A 6,804-nucleotide genomic window follows, 5' to 3' on the forward strand; every position below is an offset into this window, starting at 1 on the left:
AACAGAGTAGATAACCTCAGTTAGCCAAATAGCTAATTTACAATGCAAAGTGACACAAACAGCAAGGGTTCAATTCCTGCACTGATCAAGGTGTACTCAGGTTAAACTCAGCCCTCCCCTGAGGTTAAACTACCACCAGTCGTCTCTCTCTGATGAGGGAGCCACCCTATGGCGGTCTGGTAAGATTATGATGGTGTTACCTTGACTCCAGGCAGCAGGGAGTGCTGAGCCAGGAGGTCTCAACACTCAAGGAGCTGAAGTACTCCAAGCTGACAGGGGCTGCAGTACCTGGAGGGCTGCACACGTGGTTAATTGGCAATGAATGGCCTCATTGGAGGGGCTCACAGTGCAACATTGGGAAAGCCAAGTCAGCTTTAGGATTTGGGGGGCACTGACTGTAGGGTGGAGAGATCCGAACAACCGTGGGCCACTGGAAGGTGAGGACTCTATAAACTACTGGAGAAGTGAAGCATTCCCAACCCGTGGGTCAACTGTCATTAGAGGACAGGTATCATTTCATTGGAGGCAGTTCAAAGGATGTTCACAAGAATGCTCCTCTGGGGGCTTGGTCACACCACTTGTCAATCACCAGGTTTACTTGTCCATGTTTAACCTGAGTCGAAAAGTGTGACACTCGAAAAGCACTGCCAGTCAAGCAGCATCCGAGAGGCAGTGGAATTCACGTTTCAGGATTAAACCCTTCTTCAGGAATGCAGTGAGACCACTTCTGAGTCTGTCCTGTCGGTGGGGCAGGATATATCCAGCGGTGGTGATGGTGGTGTCTAGGACATTGTCTGTAAGGTATGATTCCGTGAGTATGACTGTGTCAGGCTGTTGCTTGACTAGTCTGTGAGACAGCTCTCCCAAAGTTGGCACTAGCCCCCCAGATCTTAGTAAGGGGGATTTTTACAGGGTCAACAGGGCTGTTTCTGCTCCTGTCTTTTCTGGAACCGAGGTTGATGCTGGATGAACCATCCAGCTTCGATCCTTTTTGGAGGCTTTTTAATCGGTTTTATACAACTGAATAACCTACTGTTAAGAATCAACCACATCGCTGTGACTCTGGAGTCACGTGTAAGCCAGTCTGGGTAAAGATGGCAATTTAGAATCATAAAATCCCTACAGTGAAGATTTTCGGCCATTCGGCCCATTGAATCTGCACTGACCCTATGAAGATCATACCATCCAACTCACCCCATTCCCGTAACCCTGCATTTATCATGGCTAATCCATCTCATTTGCACATCCTGGACACAACATTTATCGTGGCCAATTCACTGAACCTGCACATCGGGTCATACAGCATGGAAGCAGACCCTTTAGTCCAACCAGTCCATGCTGATCATAATCCCAAACTAAACTGGACCTGCCTGTCTGCTCCTGGCCTCTAAACTTTTCCTATTCATGCATGATCTAAATGTCTGTTAAATGTTGTAATTGTACCCACCTTTTGGATGAGCTGGAAGGTTCATCGCTGTACCTATCTTTCGGCTGCAGGAGGGAACCGGAGCATCTGGAGGATACCCACACAGTTAACCTCCCAAAAGGACTTGAGTGAACTAGGTGGGTTTTTATAATAATCAACAATGATCACATGGTTATCATTAGAATTTCAATACCACATTTAAAAAGCAATTCAATTCCACACTGGGATTGAAATCAGGATCCCCTGGTCGCCTTGGTGTATAGAATGCTCAAGATTAGAGTAGTGCTGGAAAAGCACAGCAGGTCAGGCAGCATCCGAGGAGCAGGACAATCAATGTTTCGGGCAAAAGCCGTGTTTCAAAGAGATCATTAATGTTCTTCAGGGAAGGAAATCTGCCATCCTTCTCTGGTCTGACCTGAGTGTGACTCCAGACCCGCTTCTGTTTAGAATGCTCACCCAGTGACAATATCATAGCACCCGTCCACTCCTCTGTTTAGCCCATCAGTCAAATGTGCGCTCGCTACAAGAGTAATTGAACCTGGTTTTCCTCTCCTGCTGCCCTTTCTCCCAAGCCCTGCAATTTCTAATCACTATGAAAGGTGTTTGTATTGGCCTCTAAGGTTCTCAGTTGTTTTGGGGTGATGTAATGGTATAGTGGTGCTGTTATTCAGTTAATGATCCAGAGCCCATGGTTTGATTTTTGTTTCAGATTTCCAGCATCTGCAGTTCTTTGCTTCAAATAGGAAGGATACATCACCTGACCACCCCCCCATGCGCTGGAAGAGCTTTCTATACTGGAATGAAACTGCCTTCAATTATAAAAATTCATCTGGATGGTTAGTGTTCTTTTGGGAAGGACATCTGTCATCTTACCTGATCTGACCTACATGTAGCTCCACAAAACCATAAGAAGTGGGAACAGAAGCAGGCCATTCGGCCCCTCGAGCCAGCTCCACTACTCGACAGGATCATGGCTGATCCACATTGCTGACATCCACCTTCTTGGCCCTTTCCCCATTACCCTTAATTCCCTGTCTGATCAAGAATCTCTCTACCTCAGCCTTAAATATACACAAGGGTTCTGACCCCACAGCTCTCTGTAAAAGGAGTTCCAAAGACTCACAACTCTCTGAGAGAAGAATTTCCTCCTCATCTCAGTCTTAAATTGATGCCCTTTTATTCTGAGACTGTGCCCTCTGGTCCTTGACTCAGCCCTGAGGGGAAGCATCCTCTCAGCACTTCCCCTGTCAAACCCCTTAAGAATCGTATGTGTTTCAAAGAGATCATTAATGTCCTTTAGGGAAAGAAGTCTGCCATCCTTCTCTGGTCTGACCTCCATGTGACTCCAGACCCACATCAATGGGATTGACCCTTAACTGTCCTTCAATCAGGCAATTAGAGAGGAGCCTCACCAGTGATATGCTATGAAAGAGTGAATGGTTTCTGTTGTTTTGCACATTCAGTCATCAAGAAGGTGGTGGGGATCTGGAACTCACTGCCTGTAAGGGTGGTAGAACCATAAACCCCATAACCTCTGGCATATGTCACTTGCAATGCCAAGCCATACAAGGCCATGCACCGAGAGCTGGAAAGTGGGATCAGAATAGTTAAGTTCTTGTTTTTGATGGCGCAGACTCGATGGGCCGAAGGGCTTTTTTTCATGTCCATCCAGACTGTAATGTGGCTCTAAGTGGATACACCCTTATCAGATATGCACTTCCCCAATACCAGCCTCTGGCCCGTCCTTGATTTTCCTCATTTTGCCACTGGCACTCATGTCTTCAGCTGCCTGGTCTCCTGAAGGTTGGAGTTCCTTCCCTGATCCTCTCAGGGGAAGAACCTCCTCAAAGCGAGTCACTTCGACCAAGGGTGGCATTTCAGCCACTGGGTGACACAGTGACAGAGTGGTTAGCACTGCTGCCTCACAGTGCCAGGGAGCTGGTTTCGATTCCACCCTTGGATGACTGTGTGTGAGGAGTTTGCGCATTGTAGGATAAAAGGCTGGCACGACATCGAGGGCCGAAGGGCCTGTGCTTTACTATTCTATGTGCGATTGTCCCTGGGTCTGTAGGGTTTTCTCCCATAGTTCAATGATGTGCGGGTAGATGGATTTACCATGGGAAATGCAGGGCTATGGAACTGGGGCTGGGTGAGACACTTGTTGGAGGGTCAGTGTAAACTTGATGGGCCGAACAGCCTGTTTCCACATTGTTACAGATTCTAACCTCATGGTTCCCGTACCAATGTCTCCTTCTGTGGCTCAGCACTGAGTTATGCTTGTTGACCCACTCGCATATGTCTTGGGATGCTTTTCTATATTGGGGTGGCTATATAACTGTAAGTTTCTGTTGAAACACATGACAGAATCATCTCAGAAGGGACCCTGATAAATTCATTCTCATTTAGCCTCGCCCTTACTGAACTCATTGTCGCCCACCATGAAATGGGTTGAGTTGGTCACATATTAGACCAGTAAGTACGAATTACCATTGACAATTGGACCATCGAAAGAAAGGAATGAAGCACTTTGGGGGTTTAACTGTGAAGTACTTCAAACAGGATATCTCATGGAGACTCAGGGTTGTGGAGCAGTAATGGCAGTTGTTATTTAATCGATTGATTATTTAATAAAATGACTAAAGTGCCATTTATTTTCAGTCGTGGTGTAGCTAAGTTGATGAAGAATATAAAAGAGTGAGGACTGATTTGCTTAATGTGGTTTGAGCTGTATCTTTTAATGCTGAGATGCACAAGGATCAAAAACCATAGACAAATCTGCACAGTCTCCCCGTGTCTGTGTGGGTTTCCTCCGGGTGCGCCGGTTTCCTCCCACAGTCCAAAGATGTGCAGGTCAGAATTGGCCATGCTAAATTGCCCGTAGTGTTAGATGCATTAGTCAGAGGGAAATGGGTCTGGGTGGGTTACTCTTCAGAGGGTCAGGGTGGACTTGTTGGGCCGAAGGGCCTGTTTCCACACAGTAGGGAATCTAATCTAATCTAATCTAATCTAAAATTGCAGCAACAGCTTGAGTTACCAAGTTAGGGTGGGAAGATTCCTGGATGCCTTTGTTATGAGATCTGCTTCCAACAAATCTATCAATCTTTACACCATTAAAATGTTTCTGAATGCAAAGGGAATGAAAGGAGGAAGTGTTGTTTTTATCTTGGGTTTTTATGTCACATCCACGGGTTTGGTTTCAAGGCAGACCGGACAGGGAGAAAGCAAGATCAAGAACTGTCTTCAGACCTAGGCTTCTATATCCGACTGTGTATTACAGATTAAAGTTAATGTTACAATACGTGGCATTCAGAGATATATCATTGATGTAGCTCTAATCATCTTATAGAGTCATACAGCACGGAAACAGACCCTTCAGTCTAATTTCTCATTATTGACAAGTTTCCCAAACCTAACTAGACCCATTTGCCTGCTTTTGTCCCATATCCCTCTAAACCTTTGCTATTCGCATAGCTGTCTAAATGTCTTTTAAATGTTGTAACTATACCTCCCTCTACCACTTCCTCTGTTAGTTTATTCCATTTATGCATCCTCTGCATGAAAAGATTGTCTCTCAAGTCACTTTTAAATCTTTCCCTTCTCATCTTAAACTTATGCTCTCTAGTTTTCAACTCCCAAATGCCAGGGATAAGACCTTTGCTATTCACCTTATCCATGCCTCTCATGATTTTATAAAACCTCCACAAGGTCACTCCTCAACCTCCGATGCTCCAGGGAACAAAGTCCCAGCCCATCGAGCCTCTCCTGATAGCTCAAACCCTTCAGTCCTGATAACATAAATCATTTCTGCACACTTTCCAATTGAATTGTTGAAAGACTGTTCCATAAACCCTACTGGCTCATGCTTGTGGGTCTACTCCACATGCTTCTGTGCATGTGTTTTGAACATTCACAGTTAGACTTCAGACTTCTGACCAGCTCTCCATGTGTTTCTCTCTTGGCTCCACACACACCGTGCTATTTAAGCCCAGTGAGGTGTAGCTCCATGACATCATCGCAAAGTTGCTGCAGGATCCCAAAGCCCTCACACAACAGCATACTCCTGGGAGTTTTCCTCCTGGATGTGTTCCTTGTATCATCGTCTTGGAGATTAAGTTTAATTCTTGGATATTATGTTGCAATAGAGGTTTTACAGCATGTCCATTCTGGTTATGTATTAGATTACTTACAGTGTGGAAACAGGCCCTTCGGCCCAACAAGTCCACACCGACTCGCTGAAGCGCACCCACCCAGACCCATTCCCCTACACCTAACACTACAGGCAATTTAGCATGCCAAATTCACCTATGGGAGGAAACCAGAGCACCTGGAGGAAACCCACGCAGACACAGGGAGAATGTGCAAACTCCACACAGTCGCCTGAGGCGGGAATTGAACCCGGGTCTCTGGCGCTGTGAGGCAGCTGTGCTAACCATTGTGCCACCTTGCTGCCCACCTATTCCTATTCTAATCCTATTTTCCAACCTTTGGGCCCTAGGCTTGTATGTTGTCATATTTCACGTGCTCATTTAAATAGTCCTTACCATGTCTTGATAGTTCCTGCCTACTAAATAGTGAGTTCCGAATGCCAACACCCTCTGAGTGAAAAGGTTTCTGCTTCAAGTGCTGTCAAACCTTCCTGATCTTTACTTTAAAACTCTATCTCCTGGTTATTGACACCCCTACTAAAGGGAAAAGGTTGTCCCAATCCACCCTGTCCATACCCCTCAAAACTTTGTACCCCTCAATCAAATCCCCTGTCAGCCTTCTCTGCTGAGCCTGTCTAGTTTCTGTTCAGTGCTGAGTTACTCCAGGCCACATACCATCCTGGTCAATCTCATCCACACCGTCTCGAACACAGTCATATCCATCACATTGACTGGCATCTCAAACTGAACACACTACTCCAGTGAGGGCCTAGCTAATGTTAATGTTGGACTATAACCTGGTGTTTTTAACCTTGTCCACCCCAGTCCAACACTAACTCTCCCACATCGCATACACATCTCCTTTACAACCTCCTCACTGTTGTGATCAATGCCTTGACTAATCCTTAACCAGCTTATCTACACCTCACCTGCTGCTTTCAAGGATTTATGGACATACACACCAACGTTCTTCTGTACTTCTTAGAGTCCTGCTGTTCAATGTGTGTCCCCTTGACTAATTGATCCCTTCAAAATGTACCATTTCTCACTTTTGAAGATTAAAGTCCATTCAACCCATTTGACCAGCCCTGCTATATTATTAGAACATAAAGTACAGCACAGAACAGGCCCTTTGGCCCACAAAGTTGTGCTGAGATTTAATCCTAATGTAAAATATAGTAACTTAACCTACGCACCCCTCAACTCACTGCTATCCATGTGCATGTCCAGCAG

General features: G+C 45.6%; 1 long non-coding RNA gene across 1 annotated transcript in view; it reads left to right on the top strand.

Annotated features, from left to right (window-relative positions):
* LOC140486522 (uncharacterized) overlaps positions 1-4,646 on the top strand; it is a 14,913-nt gene extending 10,267 nt beyond the window's left edge. Inside the window, exons 2-3 of the long non-coding RNA XR_011962625.1 lie at positions 1,498-1,563; positions 2,136-4,646. This is a non-coding gene — a long non-coding RNA (uncharacterized lncRNA). The remainder of the gene's footprint in view (positions 1-1,497; positions 1,564-2,135) is intronic.
* The last annotated feature ends 2,158 nt before the right edge of the window (positions 4,647-6,804 follow it).

The sequence above is a fragment of the Chiloscyllium punctatum genome, chromosome 15 (genome assembly GCF_047496795.1).
Source record: "Chiloscyllium punctatum isolate Juve2018m chromosome 15, sChiPun1.3, whole genome shotgun sequence".
Lineage (NCBI taxonomy): Eukaryota > Metazoa > Chordata > Chondrichthyes > Orectolobiformes > Hemiscylliidae > Chiloscyllium > Chiloscyllium punctatum.